A 27762-nucleotide genomic window follows, 5' to 3' on the forward strand; every position below is an offset into this window, starting at 1 on the left:
AACGGGCGATCAACAGAACGTATCTTCACCAAAATGGTATCAATAAAAACACCAGCTCCGCACGCAAAAAATAAGCCCTCAACCTCACCCCAGATCACGAAAAATGGAGACGCTACGGGTATCGGAAAATGGCCCAATTTTTTTTTTTTTTAGCAAAGTTTGGAATTTTTTTTCACCACTTAGATAAAACGTAACCTAGACATGTTAGGTGTCTGTGAACTCGTAAAGACCTGGAGAATCATAATGGCAGGTCAGTTTTAGCATCTAGTGAACCTAGCAAAAAAGCCAAACAAAAAAACAACTGTGGGATTGCACTTTTTTTTGCAATTTCACTGCACTTGGCATTTTTTCCCATTTTCTAGTACACGACATGTAAAACAAATGGTGTCGTTCAAAAGTACAACTTGTCCCTCAAAAATAAGCCTTCACATGGCCATATTGACGGAAAAATAAAAAAGTTATGGCTCTGGGAAGGAGGGGAGCGAAAAACGAAAATGCAAAAACGAAAAAGCTCCAGGGGTTAAGTTTTTCCATGACAAGACTGCAATCCATCAGATCACTTCCTAATCTAGAGTCAGTGCACAGTGCCAATATAAAACATCGTGCCAGCCAATAATAAAGCCGGCTCAGCCCTCGTAACGTCCAATCACACAGCCGGGCTCAGACCTCGTAACGTCCAATCACAGCCAGGCTCAGACCTCGTAACGTCCAATCACAGCCAGGCTCAGACCTCGTAACGTCCAATCACAGCCAGGCTCAGACCTCGTAACGTCCAATCACAGCCAGGCTCAGACTCGTAACGTCCAATCACAGCCAGGCTCAGACTGGTAACGTCCAATCACACAGCCGGGCTCAGACGTCATAACGTCCAATCACAGCCAGGCTCAGACCTGGTAACGTCCAATCACACAGCCGGGCTCAGACGTCGTAACGTCCAATCACAGCCAGGCTGAGACTCACAACCACGCCTGTAGTAACCAGGCTTCACAGAACACTCCATAATAACACTTGTCTAAGGGGAGGAGTCCGGGGGCGTGTGTTACGTGACCCGTTGGCTTGCTGTCCGTCACGTGAGTACTGCCTCAGGGACACTGACATTAGTACACGCGTGAATCCATTGGTGGCAGGCCACACCCCCTGTCCTTTTCCCTGACACGCCCCCTCTCCCCTCTGATTTCCCGGAAGTTCTGACCACACACCGGACGCCCCTTTTCCTTGCCTCTCTTTTACCTGCCCCGAGATGCTCTATCGCCCTCACTGCTCGGCGGACTGACTAACATCCGGAAGCCTTGCGCAATTCTGCCCCCCCCAGGGTCAGTGGGCAGCCAATCAGCGGCGGGGATTCCTGTCTGTGGGCTGAGTCATTTCCACCAGTTCGAGGCTTTCTTGTTGGTTGTGGCTAAATCCAAGTCGGCTAAAGGACCTGGTCCCTCTGCCGACTTGGAAATAGCCAGCTCAGTATAGAGAAAGCTAAATCCCAGTCGGCTAAAGGACCAGGTCCTTCTGTGCACTGGGATTTAGCTTTCTCACACAGAGCCGGCTATTTCCAAGTTGGCAGAGGGACCAGGTCCTTTAGCTGACTTGGATTTAGCCTGTTCTATATAAGAATGCTAAATCCCAGTAGATAGAAGGACCCTTATTGTATATATATGAATCCTGTCATGTGATTTTTTGCAGTAATATTGAGCTGCAGCCTAGATATGACATCTGATTACACATTTATTTATATGTGACAATTATACACACAAATTTTCCCCTTAATCCCAGTGTGTACAATATTCTGCGCCAATCTCATCCTCGTCCCGTTTTATTTACTGGTGATCATTTTTGTAGATCACACAACCACAGATTTATTCCATGCATGCACCTAGGAGTGGTTAACCCTCGGGCGATTTTCCGTTTTTTTTAATTTTTTTTCCTTCTCATAACTTATTTTTCCATCCACATCGCCGTTGGGATTTTTTTTATTTTGGCAGGACGTTCTTATTGATACCATTTTGGCGCGGATACCATGTTTTGATCACCTCTTATTTCATTTTATTGCAATGTTGTGGCGACCAAAAAAAATGTAATTATGGCGTTTCTAGTTTTTTTCTCATTATGCCATTTACCGATCAGATTATTTTACATTTTGATTGGTCAGACCTTTCTGAACACGTCAATTCCCAATTTTTTTTTTAATTTTTTTTATAATAGAGCAAAAGCGGTAATTTTTTTTTCTTATATTTTTATGATATATGACGTAACTTGTAGATCACACAACCACAGATTTTTTCCATGCATGCACCTAGGAGTGATTTAACTCTCCAGCGATTTTCATTTTTTTTTACAATTTTTTTCCTTCCCATAACTTATTTTTCCATCCACATCGCCGTTGGGATTTTTTTTATTTTGGCGGGACGTTCTTATTGATACCATTTTGGCGCGGATACCATGTTTTGATCACCTCTTATTTCATTTTATTGCAATGTTGCGACAACAACAAAAAACGTAATTATGGCATTTCTAGTTTTTTTCTCGTTATGCCATTTACCGATCAGATTATTTTACATTTTGATTGGTCAGACCTTTCTGAACACGTCAATTCCAATTTTTTTTTTTTTTTTTTTAAATGGAGCAAAAGCGATATTTTTTGTTGTTGATATTTTTATGATATATGATGTAACTGCATCGTGCATTGTGAAGGGGTCAATACTATAATTATTGGCCAAATGGACCCGGTCCTTCTGCCGACTTGGATTTAGCCTGCTCTCTGTGAGAAAGCTAAATCCCAGTCGGCTAAAGGACCAGGTCCCTCTGTGCACTGGGATTTAGCTTTCTCACACAGAGTGGGCTATTTCCCAGTCGGCAGAAGGACCAGGTCCTTTAGCTGACTTGGATTTAGCCTGCTCTATATAAGAATGCTAAATCCCAGTAGATAGAAGGACCCTTATTGTATATAGATATATATGAATCCTGTCATGTGATTTTTTGCAGTAATATTGAGCCGCAGACTAGATATGACATCTGATTACACATTTATTTATATGTGACAATTATACACACGATTTTTCCCCTTAATCCCAGTGTGTACAATATACTGCGCCAATCTCATCCTCGCCCCGTTTTATTTACTGGTGATCATTTTTGTAGATCACACAACCACAGATTTTTTTTCCATGCATGCACCTAGGAGTGTTTTAACCCTCGGGCGATTTTCCGTTTTGTAAAATTTTTTTTCCTTCCCATAACTTATTTTTCCATCCACATCGCCGTTGGGAATTTTTTTTATTTTGGCGGGACGTTCTTATTGATACCATTTTGGCGCGGATACCATGTTTTGATCACCTCTTATTTCATTTTATTGCAATGTTGCGGCGACCAAAAAAAAGTCATTATGGCGTTTCGAGTTTTTTTCTCGTTATGCCGTTTACTGATCAGATTATTTTACATTTTGATTGGTCAGACCTTTCTGAACACATCAATTCCAAATTTGTGTATTTTTTTAATTGAGCAAAAGCAATATTTTTTTTTCTTATATTTCTATGATATATGACGTAACTGCATCATGCATTGTGAAGGGGTTAATACTATAATTATTGGCCAAATGGACCAGGTCCTTCTGCCAACTTGAATTTAGCCTGCTATCTGTGAGAAAGCTAAATCCCTGTTGGCTAAAGGACCAGGTCCCTGTGTGTTTTAATACTAGACACAGCAGGCTAAAGGACCAGGTCCTTCTGCCAACTTGGATTTAGCCTGCTCTCTGTGAGAAAGCTAAATCCCAGTCGGCTAAAGGACCAGGTCCTTCTTTCAACTTGGATTTAGCCTGCTCTCTGTGAGAAAGCTAAATCCCGGTCGGCTAAGGGACCAGGTCCCTGTGAGTGTTTTAATACTAGATCTAGCAGGCTAAAGTACTAGGTCCTTCTGCCCACTTGGATTTAGCCTGCTCACTGTGAGAAAGCTAAATCCAAGTGGGATAAAGGACCAGGTCCCTTGGAGTGGTTTAATACCAGACTTAGTTATGCTAAAACACCAGGTCCTTCTGCCCACTTAGATTTAGCTTGCTGTATATAACAAAGTCTAGTGGGCAACGCAGTCCAACAGTGATTCACCAATCTGATGCACTGTAATGATTCCACTGGTTCACTGTCGGACTTCCGTACTGTAGTGCCCCTGTGTCACGCTGGGGGCAGTCCGGCAATCCAACCTACTACAATGTTTCCGCCAGGTTATGCATATTGCCGGTCACTGTGCTCCTTGAGTTCACCTCAAGTGACAGTTGACAGCTCAGAGGGTACTGTGATAACCGCAAACTAATCTCCAGTGACCTCACAGGTGGCGGCTTCCATGCCACCCTTAGTGTGTGTACGGCGGACACGGGGAGGGGTCACGTTTTATGATGTCACTGTGGCTTCTGTATGTATTGGAGCAGGGGATCGTCTTGGGACCTCGATGTGGATTACGCTGGACCTTGTGGATCTCATTGAACCTGCAGGTGTTTTTTTTTTGGTAAATGGGTGAAAGAGGGTGTCTGTTTTTATATTTTAATTACATGTTTTTAATCTGTGTTTCTTTATTTTTACTTACAGTGTTAGTAAACGGGGTGTTTCATAGACACCTCTCTATTACTAACCCTGGGCTTGATGTCAGCTGTGATTTTTGACAAATCACAGTTGTAATTATACTTACAGCCCTGGCAAAAATTAAGAGACCACTGCAAAATGTCCAGTTTGTCTGATTTTTCTCTTTATAGGTATATTTTTGAGTAAAATGTAAATTGTTCTTTTATTCTATAAACTTCTGACATGTCTCAGAATTTTCAAGCAATAAATTTAGTATTTTTTTCTAACAAAGAAACATGGTCAAAATAAAAAAAAACAGTGCTTTCAGACCTCAAATAATGCAAAGAAAACAAGTTCATAATCATTTAGAAACAACAGTACTAATTTTTTAACTCAGGAAGAGTTCAGAAATAGTGATGAGTGAACATGCTTGCCACTACTCGTTACTCGCCCGAGTATCGGAGTACTCGGCGAGCAGCGAGCATTTCCGGTATTATTCGGCGGTCTCCACCCAGCAGTTTTGGCGGACTTTAGAGACCCAATCACAGTGCAGAGATTGTCTGCCAGGCCATGAAATGCCGCAGCCATCTTTGTTGTGTCGTGCAGTGATTGGCTGGGCCGTACAGCATCATCCCGAGTATAAGAGACCAGGCGCCGCCCTGCTCGCCGCATTCTGTTTCTGTTTCAGCGAGAGTAGGGAGAGCTGCTGCCGAGATAGGGTCAGAATCGTGGTTTTAGAGTTAGTGTAGGTCTGCAACTCTTACATCCACAACTCCTCAGAAACCAAAAGTCCTTTTTAGGGCTAATTTGTGGGTCCCGATATTGCAGCGCTAGGTAGGCAGGGCATAGCATATCCACATCAGTGCAAGGCCTGCAGGCACTGTATGTGTGTCCATTGCTCCCACTGCATCCCTCCCAAAGCTCCATAACTGCCTGCTGCAGCTTATTTACTGTCTATATACCTATTTTTCCTTATTTTTTTTTTCCAAAAATTCCCCCCCCCAAAAAAAAAAAAATACAGTCTGTTCTGTCAGACTGAGGCCTGTTGAAAAGTAATAGTTTGACAGACATACGTAGCATAGTTGTCTGTGCGACCCTTGTGCTCCCTTTTTTTTGGTGTTTTAAATTAACTGAAAAAGGCCTCATATATCTGCGTGCTCCATGTTTGGTCATTGGAGGCCGGTGCACTTATTTTTTGACTGTGTGATAGTCAAATTCTATACAGCACTATTTCGTATCAACAAAATTCAAAGGCCACAGATTTGCCAGTGTGGCATTTCCGTTACAGCCGTCATATATCTCTGTGCTCCAAGTTTGAGCATTGGAGGCCGGTGTACTTATTTTTTGGCTGTGTGATACTCTAAATTCTATACAGCACTATTTTGCATAAATTAACTTAAAAAAAAAAAATTGAATACAGTCTGTTAGGTCAGGCTGAGGCCTGCCTGGTGTTTGGGTTTGAAAAATCATAGATTTGCAGGCATACTGATCACATATTGTTTTGCTACTAATAAGGACATTTGTGTTCAGCATTTGAAATAGTGCAGTAGTCCATTTAAAATGGTTAAGGCAAGGGGCAACAGACGGGGAAGTGGACGTGATGCTGATGGTGCATCCAGAGGATGAGGCCGTGGGCAAGGTGAAAGTGGGCAACAACAAAGACCTACATCTTCTCGCTCGACATTCCTGTCCCAGTTTCTAGGGTACCGCAGCACACAACTATTGAAGCCAGAGCAGTGTGTAACGGTTGTTGGTTGGATAGCGGATAATGCTTCCAGTCACTTAGCCACCACCACCACCTTGTCTTCCCCACGGTCAAGTCTGAGTAGCCGTGAGTGAGGCCAGGATATTCCTCACCCTGATCCTCCTTCCTCCCACCATGCCGAGTGCCCTGAGACAACTGATCCCACACTTGGACACTCTGAAGAACTGTTCAGTTTTCCATTTCAAGATTCAGAAATCTCTAACAGTCAACTTGAAGTGGGGAAAGATGAGATCGCATGTAGAGCTGCCCAAAGCTTTGACCAGCCCCAGTCACACGAAGGCAATGGTGGGAAAGTGTCACAAGAGGTGGACCATGATGAGATACAATTTCTTGAAAGTCAGGAGGAGGAGCAGGGTGCAGATGTGGAAGACGAGGTGGTGGATGACATAGTAACTGACCCAAGCTGGCAGGAGGACATGCGTAGCGAGGAAAGCAGCAAAAATGGGGAAGGAGGCATATCCCCCAACAGGCAGGAAGAAGCAGTGTGGTGGCCACAGACAGAAGGCATGCATCCGTTCCCTGTAACACCAACATGAATGAAGTTGCCATTCCACCTGTGAGATCTTCCCGAGTCTGGCTATTTTTTAAAGACTCTGCCGATAACCCTAAACAGGCCATTTGCAGCACCTGCCATGCCTGCTTCAGCAGGGGTAGCAAAACAACCAGCCTGACCACCAGCATGATCAGGCACATGCAAGCAAAGCACCTGACTTTGTGGGCCGAACCCCAGGCTCGAGGACCACTGCCTGCTGGTCACACCACTGCTTCTTCCACTGTTTTGCATAGAAGCCAATCCCCAGTACACCGTGCATGTGAAGATGCCTCTAGCCCTGCACCTGTTGTGGCCCACAGTCAAGCAGCACAATCAGCAAGCCCGTCCACGTCCTTGACCCAACACAGCATTCAGTTGTCTATAACCCAGTCTTTGGAACGCAAGCAGAAATACCCAGCCAACACCCCACAGGCCACAGTCCTCAATTCTAATATTTCTCTTCTGCTTGTGCTAGAAATGCTGCCTTTTAGGCTTGTTGAGACGGAAGCATTCCGCAACCTGATGGGGGCGGTCATCCCAAGGTACTCGGTCCACAGTCACCACTATTTCTCCCGGTGTGCCATACCGGCATTACACCAGCATGTGTCCCACAACATTACCCGTGCCCTCAACAATGCTGTTACCGGGAAAGTCCACCTAACCACGGACACGTGGACAAGTGCTTGTGGGTAGGGACGGTACATCTCAATGACGGCACACTGGGTTAACATAGTGGAAGCCGGGACCCAGTTGGACCTTGGGATGGAACACATCCTCCCCACGCTGAGGATTGCTGGCCCTATGTCAATCAGGGTTGCCCCCACAGCCTACAGCTCCTGCACCTCCTCCTCTTCATCCTCCATCTCTGAAATCAACACATCAGTCAGAAGCTGGAAGCACTGCAGCACTGCCTCAGCCAAGTGGCAACAGGCTGTGCTGAAGCTATTCTGCATAGGTGACAAACCGCACAATGCAGAAGAGTTGTGGACAGCGCTGAAAGAGCAGTCAGATGTTTGGATGACACCGCTGAACCTACAGCCAGGCATGGTCGTGTGTGACAATGGTCGTAACCTGGTGGCGGCTCTGAGGCAAGGTGAGCTCACACACATACCTTGCTTGGCCCATGTGCTTAACCTCTTGGTTCAATGTTTTCTGAAAAGCTACTTGGAGCTGCCGGATCTGCTAGTGAAAGTACGCCGTCTGTCTGACCATTTTAGAAAGTCAGCTACAGCTTCAGCCGCCCTTGCCATGCTTCAGCAGCGTTTTCAGATTCCAGCTCACCGACTATTGTGTGATGTCCCCATCCCCACGCGCTGGAACTCTACGCTGCATATGTTGGAAAGGATTTGTGAGCAGAAGAGGGCCGTTGGTGACTACCAACATCAACAAGGCCGTCGAATTTCAGGTCAGACTCCACACATAAAACCTCAGGAGTGGACATGGATGTCAGACATATGTAACATCCTCCAAAACTTTAAGGACTGCACTAAGATGGCGAGTGGCGATGATGCCATAATTAGCATCACTATCCCGCTTCTCGGCATTCTGAAAAACTCTCTGCTCACAATCAAAGAGGATGCATTGCAGGCGGAGCACGAGGACATGGAGCAAGGAAACATACAGGGGGATTACACTCAGCCCAGCCTCATGTCTTCTCAACGTGGATTGGTAGGCAATGAGGAGGAGGAAGAACAGGAGCTACTTTTACGTGCTATAGATGGTATTACAAACACATCTGTATTAGCTTCTGTTCAGCGGGGATGACCTGAGGACAGGGAGGAGGACAGCATCGTCAGTCTTCCTGTTGATGAGGACTCGGAAGTCTTGCCTGTTAGCAGTCTGGCACGCATGGCTGACGTTATGTTGTGCTGCATTTCACGTGACCCTCGGATTATCAAAATTTTGGGTGACACTCATTACTGGTTGGTGACACTTCTAGACCCACGCTACAAGGAGAACTTTCAATCTCTTCTGCCTGAGGCAGAGAGGTGTACTAAAATTTTGCAGTACCACAGGGCCCTTGTAGCGGAATTACTTAGAAAATTCCCATGTGAGAACGCTGGCAGCAGACGTCAGAGTTGTTGTACAACCAAGGACTCCAAGGGAGAGACAGAAGTACAATCCAGCTCAGGCAGGGGAACAATGGCCAAGTTCTGGGACAGTTTTCTCAGACACTCCCATCGTGGTGGCACAGAGGCAAGGGGTGCTGTCACAAGAAATGTAATGTTTGGGAAGATGGTGAGGGAGTACCTTGCAGATCGTACAAACATCCTCCGTGATTCCTATGTACCTTTGAATTATTGGGTATCCAAGCTGGACACGTGGCATGAACTGGCTCTCTATGCCTTGGAGGTCCTCGCCTGCCCTGCTGCTAGCGTTCTGTCAGAGAGGGTTTTTAGTGCCGCTGGTGGAATTATAACAGAAAAGCGCATCCGCCTGTCAACTGAAAATGCTGACAGGCTGACTCTTATAAAAATGAACAAGGCCTGGATTGGGAAAGACTTCTGTACACTACCAAGTGAAAACAGCGAAACATAACCTCAAATACATTCTCTCTTTTGGGGAGGCGTATTCTCATGCACCTCTTCACAACCCCACGTGGGTATACGCTTACAGATTTGGTCTGTTTGTTCTTATCCTCATCCTCCTCATCCAGATCCAATATATTACCAGGGTGAACATGGTCTGTACGGTGCATTTTGGCCAAGGATGCTGTGATGGCACTCTTATTTTTTTTAAAAAGGACAACACATTGGGGAACTGGGCATGACATTACATTGGGCCTACTTCTTATCTCGGTCTCCTGCAAACTGTCCTGTACCTGCCAGTAGATCACCAGGGTGAACGTGCTCTGTACTGTTATAGGCCAGTGAATTTTGGGCAAAGGGGCTGTGATGGCACTATTTTTTTAAGTCCAAAAAGGACAACACATTGGGGAATTGGGCATGACATTACATTGGGCCTACTTCTTAACTCGGTCGCCTGCAATCTGTCCTGTATCTGCCAGTAGATCACCAGGGTGAACGTGCTCTGTACGGTGCATTTTGGCCAAGGGGGCTGTGATGGCACTCTTATTTTTTTTAAAAAGGATCCCACATTGGGGAATTGGGCATGACATTCCATTGGGCCAACTTCTTAACTCGGTCTCCTGCAATCTAAAATGTTCCTGCCACTAGATCACCTGGGTAAACGTGCTCAGTACTGTTATAGGCCGTTGATATTTGGGCTAGGGGCATGCGATGGCACTAGTGTACTTTTTAAAAAACGTACCCCCATTGGGGAATTGTTTGGCAGATCATGCACTGCATTACAAGTCTCAGAGACACACACCACTACATTGGCCCTAATTCTTAACTCTGTCTCCTGCAATGTCTCTTCCTTATCTCCGACAACATGACCTGGGTGAACATGATTTGTATTGTTATAGGCCCGTAAAGTTTGGGCATGGGTGGCTGTGATGGCAATAGTATATTTTTAAAAAAGGTACCCCCCATTGGTCCCATTTAGCTTGGGAGCGTAAGACTAGGGGAGTGGCCATACTACTTAAAAATAGCCTGCCATTTCAGGTGGAGGGCACCGTTGAGGACCCGGAGGGAAGATTCATCATCATACATGGCAAATTACAAGGACAAAGCCTCTGCATAGTTAATAGTTACATGCCCACTGCAACTCAGATGCTAGTATTTAGATTAATATTATCAAAGATGTCGGCAATCTCCTATCAGCATTTGATCTGGTGTGGGGATTTTAACCTCACTTTGGACCCCACTCTTGACTGCACTGCAGCAAAACGAACAGACATATCTAAGGGTGACAGACGAAAGATAATTAGATTGATGAGTGAGCATAGACTGGTAGATGTATGGAGGGAGACAAATAGCTCCACAAAGGGATACACATTTATGTCTGCTGTACATAAAACTTACTCGAGAATAGATTTACATTTAGCCACTGCAAACACACTGCTAGGGGTTCAGTTCTCCCGTCATGTTCCGTCCTCCTGGTCGGATCACGATGCAGTTTTCTCGGTTTTCAAATTTACTGCTAACACATCTAAACTGTTCAGGTGGCGACTAAATAACTCCCTTTTGACAGACCCAGAAATAGCAGCGACCATTAGCAAAGATCTTAAGCTATATTTTCAAACGAACGTAAACGAAGAGACATCCCCGGGGAACATATGGTTAGCGCATAAGAAATTTATCACGGGCACTATAATTAAGTTAGCTGCAGCTAGGAAAAAAAACAGATCCGAATTGCAAATTAAACTGGAAAACAAATTATTTAATCTTGAACAAGCAAATCAGCAATCCTCTTCACGGTATCTAATCAAGCAGATACAAGATGTTAAACTTCAGTTAAATACTGTCCTCACTCATAGAACGGAACGGGCCTTAGCTTGGACGAGAGCCTCTTTTTACAGAATGGCAAACAAACCAAGCAAATTATTAGCGCGACAATTACGACAAAAAGAAACTTTAAACACTATCCACTCGATTAAAAAGAGCGACGGAAATGTCTCTGCTCATCCTGAAGATATTTATACTGAGTTCCATAATTTTTATCAAAATTTATACTCTTCACCTAAGCCCCCTCCCCCGCATTCTCTGCAAACTTTCCTGCAGCGTCTGTCACTCCCCAAGCTTAACGATTCCTCCTCCCAATCGTTACAAGCCGAGATAACAGACGAGGATGTGGAGTTAACAATCCAAAAACTAAAGACTGATAAAGCCCCTGGACCTGACGGCCTTACAGCACCATACTATAAAAAATTCAAAGAAACCCTCACACCACACATTACAAAGTTCTGTAATGCACTATTAAACGGTGTTCAAATGCCCCCAGAATTCTATATAGCGCATGTAGCAGTTATCCCCAAGCCCAAAAAAGATCACCTATTAACTAAAAATTACAGACCAATCTCGTTACTTAATGTAGATTTAAAAATATTCACATCTATTATTACAGATAGAATAAACAAAGTACTCCCTTCACTGGTACATAGAGACCAAGTAGGCTTTATACCACGGAGACAGGGGCCTGATAATATAAGACGTAATCTAAATATTATACACTCAGCAACCAATTGTCAGCGGCCTACTATGCTTTTAGCCTTGGACATCGAAAAGGCTTTTGACTCTGTGTCATGGCCATACCTTTTTGAGGTATTATCTCTGTTCGGTCTTCCCCGCAAGCTAGTCAATTGCCTAACTCTACTTTATGATCAGCCAACTGCATATCTTAAGCTCCCGTCGCTGAAGCCCACCCCGATAAATATAATGAGAGGAACTAGACAGGGCTGTCCTCTTTCGCCAGCTCTGTTTGCCTTAGTTATGGAACCTCTCGCCGAGGCCATAAGGAAAAACCCTAACATCTTAGGGCCTGCAGATCTGGGTGATCAGTACAAAGTCAGTTTATTTGCTGACGATCTGCTCCTAACCCTTTCTAACCCTCACACCACCCTTCCAAATTTATTCTCATTGCTTCGTGATTTTGAGTCGGTATCGGGGCTTAAAATAAACATAGACAAATCAGAGGCCCTCTTCCTGAACATATCTGAAAAAGACCAAGCATATTTAGTGTCGCAGTTTGGGTTTGAAAAAAAAGAACACTTTTTAACCTATTTGGGGATTAACTTGACGTCTGACAGGTCCACCCTGTATAAATGGAACTACACCCCTCTTATAAGGAATTTTCAACGAGACCTGGTTAAATGGTCGTCACTGACACTTTCATGGCTAGGCAGAATAAATGCCATAAAAATGGTCTCTCTCCCGAGGTTTCTATACCTGTTCCGCTCCCTCCCCATTCAAGTTCCCTCGAGAATATTACGAGATATACACTCTATGGTGTCCAAATTTATCTGGCAGGGGAAAAAACCTAGGATCAAGCAACAGATCATGTTTATTCATCGGAAGAGGGGAGGATTCTCCTTACCTAACTTTATAAATTATTTTAAAGCTGCCCAAATTGCCCATCTAACTAGAATATGTTCAACAGTTGATAAACCTAGATGGGTACAACTGGAATCTTTTCAATTGAAACCCTACTCTCTGATGGGCCTGCTGTGGTCAGAAGCTAAGCTCCCTAAACATATCACTAATATTTCACCTTTTGCAGCTCAGTCTTTACTCCTTTGGAGGAAGGAGAGGTTCAAGAATGAACTGCAAACCAAGAATACGCCACTAAACTCACTATTTTGCAATCCAGCCTTCCCTCCGGGTCTTGACCCACAACCATTTTCCTGGTGGATACTCAGAGGAATAACTACAATAAAACATCTCTGTTCCCCGTTTAATATAGTCCTGTCTAAACAAGAGTTTATTCAAAAGTATGATCCGCCAACACGAGAAATATTCCGTATTAACCAAATCTTTGATTTTGTCAGAAAGAATATACCGGGTGGGAGACCTATTAAGATCTCAGGATTTGAACAGAAATGTATAGATGATCCACTGGGTGGGGGGATTATTTCTTTTTTGTACTCTTCCTTTACTAGTATACAAGAGGAGGAAAAGCTTAAATTTATGCGACAATGGGAGGAGGACCTAGGATTTGATGCCTCGCTGAAGGAGTGGCAGAGCTGTTGCGATGCCTTGCCAAGAGGCTCCCATCAGGTGTCTTTGGTTGAGTCTTCCCTTAGAGTCTTACATAGAACATACCTGGTCCCTACGAGGTTGCATACCATATATTCACAGGTCTCTGACAAATGCTTTAGAGGTTGTGACGCACCAGGAGACATGAGTCACATATGGTGGTCCTGCCCGGTGGTTACTGATCTGTGGCGGGAGGTAAAGCTTCTACTGGATAGGATGATTGGAAAAGAGACATTAATGAACCCACTGACCCTCCTTCTGGGATTTAAGCCGCAGGGGTTATCTAAAAAATTACACAGACTGGTGGTGTTATTGGGAATGGCAACCAAAATACACATAGCGTCAAAATGGAGGTCTCCTACACTTTCAATATCTCTTGTCAAAGATAGAATGAACACTATCATGATATATGAGCGCATTCAAGCGACGAGAACAGATAGCTGGAATTCCTTTTTTCAAACCTGGTCGCCATGGCTCGAACTATATCCAGATGGTCAAATGAAGTTGGCTCTCACCCTGTCTCCCTGAGATGTTGCTTTTTATTTTTCTCTTCGAAGGAGTGGGGATTCTGAACAGGATAATATTGATAACCGATCGATACTTGTTGATATGTGAGAATATCATTGTAAAATTGTAGAGTGGTTTTATACTGTATTCGGTCTTGAACTTATCCCCTTTTGTTTCTGTCTTGTTTTTGTCTTGTCTTTCATTAATCAACATTAATACTTCTCCCATACATTACAATGTTAGTGTTGATACTTATGTAAATTTTGTATTTTCAATACTCCCACGTTGGGAGATTATTGTGAAATTTTTATTTTCCAAATAAAAATATTGAAACAAAAAAAAAGAATTAGCGCTTCTAATAGATGCTCCATTTCTCGTGCGGCTGAGGACTAGTCTTATTAGTGTTGGTAGGGGCCAATATCCATGGACCTTCACAGCTTTTTAATATCAGCCCTTAGCTGTCTGTTTTTGCTGTAGCTGGTTATTAAAAATGGAGGGGGCCCCACTTAATTTTTTGGGTGAGTCCACCCATTTTTTAATAACCAGCAAAGAAAAAGCAGACAGCTGTTCACTGATTAATAAGCTGAAAAGTTAAATGTTTATTGGGCCCTTCCCAGCATAATGAGACCAGCACGCAGCCAATGTGGTCTCGAACTTTCGCACGGTAAAATGGGGGTAGTAAGTGGTAAAGATGAAAAATAGAAAAAGGGGGTAAGCAGAAAAATAGCCCTGAAAACAAATGTGGATAGTAAGATCACTTAAAATAACAGAGAATAAAAAGTAATAATAATCTTGAAAAAAAGAGGCATAGGTCCAAATGTAGGAGGAGGTGTAGTAGGTGGATGAGGTTGAGGCGAATGTGGCGATGAAGGTGGAAGAGGCAGGGGATGAAGTATCCAACAGTTTTTTTGGGGGGGTTTCTTATTAATTTTTTTTTTTTTTAAGGGACAGCATTTAAAAGAACATAGTATAAAATAAAAAAGAACAATGTAGATAAAGTAGTCGGATGTCCTAGTGGAGGAGGAGGTGGTTTAGGTGGACTAGCAGTAGGTGGACATTGCAGTGTAGGTGGAAGAGGCAGGCCTGATGGTATCCAACATTATTTTTGTGGATTTTATTTCTCTTCCTTTTTGGTAAGGCCCCAACATAAAACAAATGGCAAATAAAATATAACAATGTCTGGGTGCAGATGGTACATTTGTATGGTCAGCTAAAGGTACAGAAAAGTCCTGTGGACTCCACTCCTGGTTTCTTTTAATGAATGCGAGAGTGCCCACGTTGGCTTTGGACAGGTGGATGCGCCTATGTGTAATTATATCCCCTGCTGTGATAAACACACGTTCCAACATTACACTTGCCACGGGGCATGCCAGCACTTCCAAGTCAAAAAGTACAAGCCTAGGCCATGCGTCCAGTTTGGAAGCCAAAAAGTTAAATGGGCAGACCCATCCCTTTGTACATGCAGACGTGTGGACATAGACATGTACTCTTCCACCATGTTGTTATAACGCTGGCACCTGGTTGTATAGACCATATCAGATGGTGGTGCAGGATGCTGTGGCATGCGGATTAATTTTTTTTCACATTTTAGCCATGCTAACCCTCCCTTCCGAGGTGGTGCCCCAGCTGCGTTGGCGACTTCCTCCTCCTCTGCCTTGTGTTTCTTCTGTCAGGTGGAAATGCCGTCAGTAGTGCCCCTACCAGTATGTGCTTGTATTCACACATTTTGCCATCCCACTCCAGTGACAGAATAATGGTACTTTGTCTTCGCAGCAGGGATCCAGCAGGGTGGCCACCCAGTAATCAGTAGGGGTATGATCTGGGCAACTCTGCGATCGTTGCGCAGGCACAGCAGACTGTAAAGGCTCATTGGCTCATCCCACCCTCTCTTTGTTGGAGTCCCTCAAGGCTGTCCTGGGGCCTCTACTTTTTTCCATCTATACACTCGGCCTAGGACAACTCAAAGTCCCATGGCTTCCAGTATCACCTCTATGCTGATGACACTCAGATCTACCTCTCTTGCCCAGATGTCACCTCTCTGCTGTCCAGAATCCCGAAGTGTCTATCAGCCATATCCTCCTTCTTCACCTCTCGCTTCCTAAAACTCAATGTAGACAATACCAAACTCATCATGTTTCCTCCATCTCGCGTATCCCCCCTACCCGATCTATTATGGTAAGCGGCATCACGCTCTCTCCCACACCTGAAATCCGCTGCCTCACGGTAACTCTCGACTCTGCCCTATCCTTCAAACCGAACGTCCAAACTCTTGCCACCTCCAACTCAAACATATTGCCAGAATCCAGCCCTTCCTCTGCCCTCAATCTACTAAAACGCTTGTGCATGCCTTCATCATCTCTCGCCTCGACTACTGCAACATCCTCCTCTGTGGCCTCCCCGCTAACTCTCTTGCACCACTCCAGTCTGTCCTCAACTCTGCTGCCCGCCTAATCCACCTCTCTCCTCCCCTCTGCAAATCCCTCCACTGGCTCCCAATTCCCCAACGAATCCAGTTCAAACTACTAACACTGATCTACAAAGCCATCCACAACCTGTCCCCTCCCTATATCTCTGAATTAATCTTCCAATATCTTCCCTCACGTAATCTTCGATCCTCCCAAGACCTCCTAATCTCCTCCACACTTATTCATTCCTCACACAACCGCCTCCAAGATTTCTCCCCAATATCCCCCAACCTCTCGAATTCCACACCTCAACACGTCCGATAATCCACCACCCTCGGATCCTTCGACGGAACCTGAAACCTCTTCAGGAAAGCCTACAGCCTGCAATAACCATTCTGCCGCCTCACCACCGCCAGAGGTGCTGTACCCCCGACCTTTTGTTTCTTCCCCATTATCCCATAGAATGTAAGTCCGCAAGGAAATGAAATTTCAACTCATAGCTGTCAAACAAGTTTATTACAAGTCAAATAGTTTGAAATAAAAAAGAGAAATATATAAGTATGCATACATACAAATCAATAATAAAGAGTTTTAGAAATCAAAACAATGAATTAAACATTAAAGACAGATTAATGAAAAAAAGAAAAACACATTTTGTACCAAAGTCCCCTGGGCTTTAGCTGCAAAAATTGTATTGTGGTGCTTAAAGGCAACCTGTCACCCCCAAAATCGAGGGCGAGCTAAGCCCACCAGCATCAGGGGCTTATCTACAGCATTCTGTAATGCTGTAGATAAGCCCCCGATGTATCCTAAAAAAAATGAGAAAAAGTTATATTATACTCACCCAGGGTCAGTCCCGGTCCTGTCCGACGGGCATCGCGGTCCGGTCTGGCGCCTCCTATCTTCATCAGATGACGTCCTCTTCGTGTCTGAGGCTCCAGCACAAAGTACTGCAGTGTGCAGGCCCCAGGCCTCTCTGACCTTACCCGGCGCACCGCAGCGTGAAGACAAGAAGAGGAAGTCATCCTATCAAGATGGGAGGCCCAGGACCGGACCGCACGCGTGAGTATAATATAACCTCTTTTTCTCATCTTTTAGGATACATTGGAGGCTTAACTACAGCATTACAGAATGCTGTAGATAAGCCCCTGATGCGGGGAGACAGAGGGAGAGCGGGGAGACAGAGGGAGAGCGGGGAGACAGAGGGAGAGCGGGGAGACAGAGGGAGAGCGGGGAGACAGAGGGAGAGCAAATCGAGAAAAAGGGTTTGTTTGTTTTTTTTAGTAATTATACTCATCTATCTGACATTATCAGACGCCCACAGTGTCATCCCTTTGGGGCGGTGCCCCTCACATGGATTGTGGGGGCACCGCCATTCCACTTGGTGAAAAGACGTCCAGTGATGAAATGACATCTGCAGGGAGGTCACTGCTCTGGGGGGGCACAGGATGGGGAAAAGTCACAATACCTAGAATAAAACAGAAAAAAAAAAATCATGCAGAAAACTGGATACAAGTAGTGGCTGACACCAGTGGCCACCGGGTTAATACTGACCAGCACAGCGTGCGAGGAGAGAATAAAGCCAGGGATCTGGAGACATTGTTGTAAAGCTGTTTCGCTCCCAGAGGTCATAGGTCAGTCATCAACCTGACAGCAGGTGTCCCCAATAATATTAATGAGAAAACGTTTTATGTATTAAAACAAACAAAAAAACCAAAAAACAGGACCGACTCCTCACCATCAGGCAGAGATTCTCATGCCAAGTAATATCAGTCCCTCAGATCTCCATCATCATTCATCCCCTCCCGTTCGCCCCCATACACGTAGCACTATACTTCCCTGCACCCCCCACCGCAAGTGACATCACACACACTGACCTGCACAGCACGTGACATCAGCCCCCGCGAAAAACATCAGACCCATTCTGCAGGTAGACCCCCCTGCACGCAGATCCCCCACGCAGGCAACATGACCCCCTTCCCAACAGAGACTCCAGCACACAGCCTCTCTTCCCCAGAGACCTGCAGCCCCCCCTTCCCAACAGACACCCAGCACCGCTAGCAAGGAACATGACCCCCTTCCCACTGAGACCCCCAGCATGCAGTCACCCTTCCCCAGGCAGGCCCCTCCAGCACGCAGTCCCATGCAAACAACATCTCCCCAGGCACCCCCCTCCAGCATGCAGCCCCATGCAAGCAACTTCACCCATTCTCCCCAGCAGTGGCGTAACTACAAAGTTATGGGCCCCGGTGCGAACTTCCAAATGGGGCCCCCCCCTGCAGCCCTGCCATACAACTCAATGCAACCCCCATAGAATACAACGCAGCCCCCCTCATAGTATAATGCAGCCCCTCCATACAGGGGCAGTGAGAAAGACACGAGCAAATGGTGACGAGGGGGCAGGGGAGAGGGCACAAGGGGGCTAGGGGAGACAGGCACAAGGGTAACATAGGGGGGCTAGGGAGCAATGAAGACAGGCACAAGGGGACACATGGGGGCTAGGAGGCAGGGGAGAAGGTTACAAGGGGACTAGTGGGCAAGGGAGACTGACACAAGGGAACAAGAGAGACTGACACAAGGGGACTAGGGGCAAGGGAGCCTGACACAAGGGGCACACAGGGACAAGTGGGCAAAGGCGACTGACACAAGGGGCACACGGGGACTAGTGGACAAGGGATACAAGCACAAGGGGACACAGGGACAAGTGGGAAAGTGAGACTGACACACAGGGACTAGTGGGCAAGAGAGACTGGTACAAGGGGACAAAGGAGACAGGCACATGGGGACACACAGGGACTAATGGGCAAGGGAGACTGGCACATGGGGACAAGGGACACAAGCATAAGGGGACAAGGGAGACAGGCTCAAGGGGACACACGGGCCCCTGACCTGCCAGAGCCGCTCGCAGCGGCGACTGCTGCGACTGTGGTAATTACGCCCCTGCCTCACACACACTACGATATCACACACACACATATAGAGAGGGACAAGGAAGGAAGGGCCCCCAGAGAGGGACAAAGAAGGAAGGGCCCCCAGAGAGGGACAAGGAAGGAAGGGCCCCCAGAGAGGGACAAGGATGGAAGCACCCCCAGAGAGGGACAAGGAAGGAAGCACCCCCAGAGAGGGACAATGATGGAAGCACCCCCAGAGAGGGACAAGAAAGGAAGAGCCTCCAGAGAGGGACAAGGAAGGAAGCATCCCCAGACAGGGACAAGGAAGGAAGCATCCACAGAGACGGATGAGGACTGAAGCGGCCTCAGAGACAGTCAAGAAATTAAGCGTCCCCTGAGAGGGAAGAGCACTGCAATTGTGCAGTGATGAGGAATAAGGAGCTCATGATCCCCATTCTAGTGATCGGTCGGAGCCAGTAGTGGTGCCCCTAGTCACCAGACATTAACCTCCCCTTTAACATTCCGGCCACTTTATAAATTTATTGTACGCATCAATGTTTCGGCCACCTGATGTGCAGGGCACACACACACACAGGATGGTTAGGAGCGCCACTGTGCAGGAGAACTGCTGTAGCATTATCTGTCTTTTAGTTTTTGGGATCGCCACAAAATGTGTACATTTATTTTATTTACCCCCTACCAAAATCTCTCCTGTCCAAGTAAATGATTATAACTAGTATTTTTTCATGTTCATTAAGATCAGCATGAACAGAATTGCATATCTTGGCTACATACGACTGTGGTAATTACGCCCCTGCCTCACACACACACACACACACACACACACACACGCACGCACACGCACACACACACACACACACTACAGATATCACACACACACACACACACACACACACACACACATACTACAGATATCACACACACACACACACATACTACAGATATCACACACACACTACAGATATCACACACACACACACTACAGATATCACACACACACACACTACAGATATCACACACACACACATACTAAAGATATCACACACACACACACACACACACATACATACTGCAGATATCACACACACACACACATACTACAGATAACACACACACACACACACACACACACACACACACACACACACACCAGCCCTCTCACCTCTCCTCGCGCTCTGCTGCAGCATCTTCCTCTGACACAGCCGGACGCTGAATGATGACGTCATCCAGCGGCGCTGTCTGTGTGAGAGGAAGCGCGGGCAGGAAGCAGGAATACAGATCGCTGCAGCTCCGCAGCTATTTTCTCTTGTAGGCAGCGGATCTGCAGGGATTTCTTCCTGCCAGCCGCAGCCACCATGCAGGGGCCCCCCTCCACCTCCGGGCCCATATGCGGTACGTCCACACATTTTGGGAGCCGGCGCTCTGCAGCTTCTCTGTGCCGGCTGTCAGCTTGACAGTCGGCACAGAGAACAGCCGACTCCTAGACCGGGGGCGGCAGAATGCAGCCGCCGGGGGAGACACTGCGGACCGCCGAATTAGGCGGCCCGACTGCACCCCCCTGCCGGCTGCCCCCCCTGGATACGCCACTGCCTGGGCCCCTGACCTGCCGGGCCCGGTCGCAATGGCGACCTCTGCGACCGCGGTAGTTACGCCCCTGCTCCCCAGGGTTGTGGCTAAATCCAAGTCGGCTAAAGGACCAGGTCCCTCTGTGCACTGGGATTTAGCTTTCTCACACAGAGTCGGCTATTTCCAAGTTGGCAGAGGGACCAGGTCCTTTAGCCGACTTGGATTTAGCCTGCTCTATATAAGAATGCTAAATCCCAGTAGATAGAAGGACCCTTATTGTATATATATATATATATATATATATATATATACTGTCATGTGATTTTTTTTGCAGTAATATTGAGCCGCAGACTAGATATGACATCTGATTACACATTTATTTATATGCAAAAATTATACGCAAGAATTTTCCCCTTAATCCCAGTGTGTACAATATTCTGCGCAAATCTCATCCGCGTCCCGTTTTATTTACTGGTGATCATTTTTGTAGATCACACAACCACAGATTTTTTTCCATGCATGCACCTAGGAGTGTTTTATCCCTGGGGCGATTTTTCCGTTTATTTTTTCCTTCCCATAACTTATTTATTTTTCCATCCACATCGCCGTTGTGAATTTTTTTTATTTTGGCGGGACGTTCTTATTGATGCCACTTTGGCGCGGATACCATGTTTTGATCACCTCTTATTTCATTTTATTGCAATGTTGCGGCGACCAAAAAAAAGTCATTATGGCGTTTCTAGTTTTTTTCTCGTTATGCCGTTTACCGATCAGATTATTTTACATTTTGATTGGTCAGACCTTTCTGATCATGTCAATTCCAAATTTATTTTTTTTAAATGGAGCAAAAGCGATATTTCTTTTTCTGATATTTTTATGTTATATAACGTAACTGCATCATGCGTTGTGAAGGGGTTAATACTATAATTATTGTCCAAATGGACCAGGTCCTTCTGCCAACTTGGATTTAGCCTGCTCTCTGTGAGAAAGCTAAATCCCAGTCAGCTAAAGGCCCAGGTCCTTCTGTGCACTGGGATTTAGCTTTCTCACACAGAGTCGGCTATTTCCTAGTTGGCAGAGGGACCAGGTCCTTTAGCCGACTTGGATTTAGCCTGCTCTATATAAGAATGCTAAATCCCAGTAGATAGAAGGACCCTAAGGCTATGTCTCCACGGTACGGATGGGCGGCGGTATCGCCGCAGCGGCGAAGCCGCTCGGCGATAAGCCCCGCCCCCTTAATGGGACACGATCATGCCGGATGTGTTAACTCTTCACATCCGGGATGATTGCTCTGTCCCATAGGGCCCTGTGATATGCCTTGCGAGGACGCTGCGTCCCCGCAAGGTGTACGGGCATGGTGCGATCTGAAAAGACGCGCAGCATGTCCGTAGTCGCAGGGCCGCCGCGTGCGGGTTTCCACACATAGTGGAGACAGGATTTCATCAAATCCCCTCCACTATGCAGGAACATCTGGACGCTGCTTGTTTGACGCTGCAGCGCTGCGCAGCGTCAAACAAGCAGCGTTTCCTGAACGTGGAAACATACCCTTATTGTATATAGATATATATGAATCCTGTCATGTGATTTTTTTTGCAGTAATATTGAGCCACAGACTAGATATGACATCTGATTACACATTTATTTATATGTGACAATTATACACACAAATTTTCCCCTTAATCCCAGTGTGTACAATATTCTGCGCCAATCTCATCCTCGTCCCGTTTTATTTACTGGTGATCATTTTTGTAGATCACACAACCACAGATTTTTTTCCATGCATGCACCTAGGAGTGTTTAACCCTCGGGCGATTTTCCGTTTTTTAAATTTTTTTTTCCTTCCCATAACTTATTTTTCCATCCACATCGCCGCTGGGAATTTTTTTTATTTTGGCGAGACGTTCTTATTGATACCATTTTGGCGCGGATACCATGTTTTGATCACCTCTTATTTCATTTTATTGCAATGTTGCGGCGACCAAAAAAAAGTCATTATGGCGTTTCGAGTTTTTTCTCGTTATACCGTTTACTGATCAGATTATTTTACATTTTGATTGGTCAGACCTTTCTGATCACGTCAATTCCAAATTTGTGTATTTTTTTAATTGAGCAAAAGCAATATTTTTTTTCTTATATTTCTATGATATATGACATAACTGCATCATGCGTTGTGAAGGGGTTAATACTATAATTATTGGCCAAATGGACCAGGTCCTTCTGCCAACTTGGATTTAGCCTGCTCTCTGTGAGAAAGCTAAATCTCAGTCGGCTAAAGGACCAGGTCCCTGTGAGTGTTTTAATACTAGACCTAGCAGGCTAAAGGACCAGGTCTTTCTGCCAACTTAGATTTAGCTTGCTGTATATAACAAAGTCTAGTGGGCAACGCAGTCCAACAGTGATTCACCAATCTGATGCACTGTAATGATCCCACTGGTTCACTGTCGGACTTCCGTACTGTAGTGCTGATGTGTCACGCTGGTGGCAGTCCGGCAATCCAACCTACTACAATGTTTCCGCCAGGTTATGCGTATTGCCGGTCACTGTGCTTCTTGAGTTCACCTCCAGTGACAGCTCAGAGGGTACTGTGATAACCGCAAACTGTAATCTCCAGTGACCTCAGAGGTGGCAGCTTCCATGCCGCCCTTAGTGTGTGTACGGCGGACACGGGGAGGGGTCACTTTTTATGATGTCACTGTGGCTTCTGTATGTATTGGAGCAGGGGATCGTCTTGGGTAGGGTTGAGCGACTTTCATTTTTTTAAGATCGAGTAGGGTTTTGGGAAACCCGATTTTGTCCAGAGTCGAGTCGAGTGCAGTCGGCCGATTATCGCTAAAAGTCGGGGATCGACCGAAACACGAAACCCAATGCAAGTCAATGGGGAAGCATAGTCGGCAGTGAGTGGAGGCCAGGAAAACACCTACAGTGCCCATTTTAATGCCAAAAACATCCATTCTTGTTTCTGAAGCTTGCCAATCTTAATTAACTGTATAATAATAGTTGGGCATAAGGAATTGGGGGAAAGTTGTGGGGGGAGTAGGGCTGGCTCAAGTTTTTCGTGGGCCCAGGAAATGCGGACTACGTCACGGCGGTGTTGCAGGGAAAGGTAAGTATTTAAAAGTTGCAAGTGCTGTGATCCTGAGCAAGCAGGGGGGGCCCACTCGTTCGCATTGCCACTGGCACAGGGCCCCTCAAAGTACGGCGGTGTGTTTGCATGGCGGGGGCGCCTCCCACCAGCAGCGACACTTTTGCGTACTCTGAGGGGCCCTGTGCCAGTGACGTCGCCAACGAGTATGCCCCCCCACCTGATGAAGGAACCTGCACTTTCATCTGCACCTTCCTCTTTGTCCCTGTGTAAGGTGGTATAACATGCGGGAAGGGGAACCTTACTTTCAGCAGGGTCAGATTCTGGCTGTGTAGAGTACAAGGGGAATGTAGTGGTCTAGGTCAATGTACCAGCAGACTCATTTAGCAGTGGCTGGGCAATGGGCAGGATGAGGAGGAAACAGATATAGGGCCAAAGAATAAAGTAGGCTACATGCAGTTCAAAATTGGTAACAGGACTAAACAGGCGGCATTGCTTTGTTCAGTGGAGTAGCAAACCCAAGAGCAGCAGACACTGTTTCAAGGGCCTAACCACACTAGTAGGCCAAATGCAGTTTAATATCTGATAGTATAGGGCGAAAGCCAGAATGTGGAAGCTCAGCTTTGTTCAGTTGAGGACAACACCAGGGAGGGGCAGACACCTTTAGTAGGCCGGAAAAGCCTATTGCATTTTTTAAAATGGTAATTTGGAGCAGAAGGTTGAAGCTCAGCTTTATTTAGTTGAGGGCAACACCAGGGAGGGGCAGAAGCCGTTAGTAGGCCCTAACCACCATTTTTTTTTTTTTTAAAACCACTTAATGAGAGCCGGAAGGTTGAAGCTCAGCTTTATTTAGTTGAGGACAACACCAGGGAGGGGCAGAAGCCGTTAGTAGGCCCTAACCACCATTTTTTTTTTAAAACCACATAATGAGAGCCGGAAGGTTGAAGCTCAGCTTTATTTAGTTGAGGACAACACCAGGGAGGGGCAGAAGCCGTTAGTAGGCCCTAACCACCATTTTTTTTTTAAAACCACTTAATGAGAGCCGGAAGGTTGAAGCTCAGCTTTATTTAGTTGAGGACAACACCAGGGAGGGGCAGAAGCCGTTAGTAGGCCCTAACCACCATTTTTTTTTTTTTTAAAACCACATAATGAGAGCCGGAAGGTTGAAGCTCAGCTTTATTTAGTTGAGGACAACACCAGGGAGGGGCAGAAGCCGTTAGTAGGCCCTAACCACCATTTTTTTTTTAAAACCACTTAATGAGAGCCGGAAGGTTGAAGCTCAGCTTTATTTAGTTGAGGACAACACCAGGGAGGGGCAGAAGCCGTTAGTAGGCCCTAACCACCATTTTTTTTTTTTAAACCACATAATGAGAGCCGGAAGGTTGAAGCTCAGCTTTATTTAGTTGAGGACAACACCAGGGAGGGGCAGAAGCCGTTAGTAGGCCCTAACCACCAATTTTTTTTTTTTTAAAACCACTTAATGAGAGCCGGAAGGTTGAAGCTCAGCTTTATTTAGTTGAGGACAACACCAGGGAGGGGCAGAAGCCGTTAGTAGGCCCTAACCACCATTTTTTTTTAAAAACCACTTAATGAGAGCCGGAAGGTTGAAGCTCAGCTTTATTTAGTTGAGGACAACACCAGGGAGGGGCAGAAGCCGTTAGTAGGCCCTAACCACCATTTTTTTTTTAAAACCACTTAATGAGAGCCGGAAGGTTGAAGCTCAGCTTTATTTAGTTGAGGACAACACCAGGGAGGGGCAGAAGCCGTTAGTAGGCCCTAACCACCATTTTTTTTTTTTAAACCACATAATGAGAGCCGGAAGGTTGAAGCTCAGCTTTATTTAGTTGAGGACAACACCAGGGAGGGGCAGAAGCCGTTAGTAGGCCCTAACCACCAATTTTTTTTTTTTAAAAACCACTTAATGAGAGCCGGAAGGTTGAAGCTCAGCTTTATTTAGTTGAGGACAACACCAGGGAGGGGCAGAAGCCGTTAGTAGGCCCTAACCAAAGTTGAAGGCCAAATGCAGTTTAATTTCTGATACTATAGGCCGAAAGCCAGAAGGTGGAAGTTCCGATTTAGACAGTGGAGGACAATTTGAATTAGGGACTGCAGACAGACTTAGTAGGCTGTCCCCTGTGGACCATGCATCCACCACATTAACCCATTGCGCCGTAATGGACACGTAATCTTCCGTGGCCATGCCTACAGGTCCATGCGTCTGTTGTCAGGTGCACCTTTGTACTCACAGATTGCCAGAGTGCATGGACAATGCGGTCTTCTACATGCTGGTGGAGGGTTGGGATGGCTTTTCTCGCAAAAGAAGTGTCGACTGGTTAGCTTGTAGCGTGGTACAGCGTAGTCCATCATGGCCTTATTAATAGTAAATAAAATATATAACTAGGCTCTATGAACTTTTAAATAGGTTCCAGGGGTACACGGGCAGCATTGGTGTGGTCAGTGGAGGAGTATTGCAAGTAGGGGCTGCAGACAGGCTATCAAAGGCCTAAAATAACAAACAGTAGGCAGTCATGGCAGTTTTACATCGGTTACATGGATACACAGGCAGGCACTCCAGGCAGCATTGTGCTCAGTGGAGGAGTATTGCAAGTAGGGGCCGCAGACAGGCTATCAAAGGCCTAAAATAACAAACAGTAGGCAGTCATGGCAGTTTTACATCGGTTACATGGATACACAGGCAGGCACTCCAGGCAGCATTGTGGTCAGTGGAGGAGTATTGCAAGTAGGGGCCGCAGACAGGCTATCAAAGGCCTAAAATAACAAACAGTAGGCAGTCATGGCAGTTTTACATCGGTTACATGGATACACAGGCAGCTAGGTGGTGAGTGGAGGAGTATTTAAAGTAAGGACCGCAGACAGGCTATCAAAGGCCTAACATAACAAACAATAGGCTCATGGCAGTTTTACAGCGGTTACATGGATACACGGGCAGGCAGCTTGGTGGTGAGTGGAGGAGTATTTAAAGTATGGACCGCAGACAGGCTTCGAAGGCCTAACACAATAAAATGGGCTGGCTGTAGGCACTTTAAAATTGGTTCCAGGGGTACACGGGCAGCAGTGGTCTGGTCAGTGGAGGACTAGTGGAAGGAGGGAGCGCAGAAAGGCTTCAAAGGCCTAAAATAACAAACAATAGGCTCATGGCAGTTTTACAGCGGTTACATGGATACACGGGCAGGCAGCTTGGTGGTCAGTGGAGGAGTAGGGACCGCAGACAGGCTATCAAAGGCCTAAAATAACAAACAATAGGCTCATGGCAGTTTTACAGCGGTTACATGGATACACGGGCAGGCAGCTTGGTGCTGAGTGGAGGAGTAGTGCAAGGAGTGTCTGTCCCAGTACTCCCAAAATATAAATAGATGTTAATGTCTCGCAAAACAACCAAAACAAAAAAAAAGATGGCATACTTAGGTACAGGGGTGGGCTCATCTGCTGTGTTTCTGACATAGTAATTTGGCAGTAACTATTTAATGGTGCCAATATAGGACACAGACACAGACTACTTTAAGTTGCATCATAGATGTCTACAAATTTGTATTGTCAGTGCCAGACATTGAATGATGTCAGCGAATAGACTAAAGATTGGTGGAGCTGTGCGACATAATTTTGCACGTAGTACAGCCCAGTTTGAGCTGGGGTAGGGGGGAACTCTCTTGAGGCCGGCGGGACCGCCCCAGGGCCACTCATGTTACAACGGTGTGTCTGACGTTGGGTGCGCACCACCACCGCCAGAGACACTACATTGTACTATGAGGGACCCAGTAGCAATGCCGTCAACCAAAAGCGAGCACACCCACCTCTTCAGACAAACAGCAGTCTCACGGGTGCTTGCGCCAAGTCG

The 27762-nt window shown here is 46.0% G+C and overlaps 1 protein-coding gene across 1 annotated transcript in view; it reads left to right on the forward strand.

Moving 5' to 3' along the window:
• Positions 1-968: 968 nt before the first annotated feature.
• Positions 969-27762, forward strand: part of KPNA4 (karyopherin subunit alpha 4) — a 148246-nt gene continuing 121452 nt past the window's right edge. Inside the window, exon 1 of the mRNA XM_077290645.1 lies at positions 969-1070. The gene's annotated coding sequence lies outside the window, so the exon portion shown is untranslated. The remainder of the gene's footprint in view (positions 1071-27762) is intronic.

The sequence above is a fragment of the Ranitomeya variabilis genome, chromosome 2 (assembly GCF_051348905.1).
Source record: "Ranitomeya variabilis isolate aRanVar5 chromosome 2, aRanVar5.hap1, whole genome shotgun sequence".
NCBI classification, from domain to species: Eukaryota; Metazoa; Chordata; class Amphibia; order Anura; family Dendrobatidae; genus Ranitomeya; species Ranitomeya variabilis.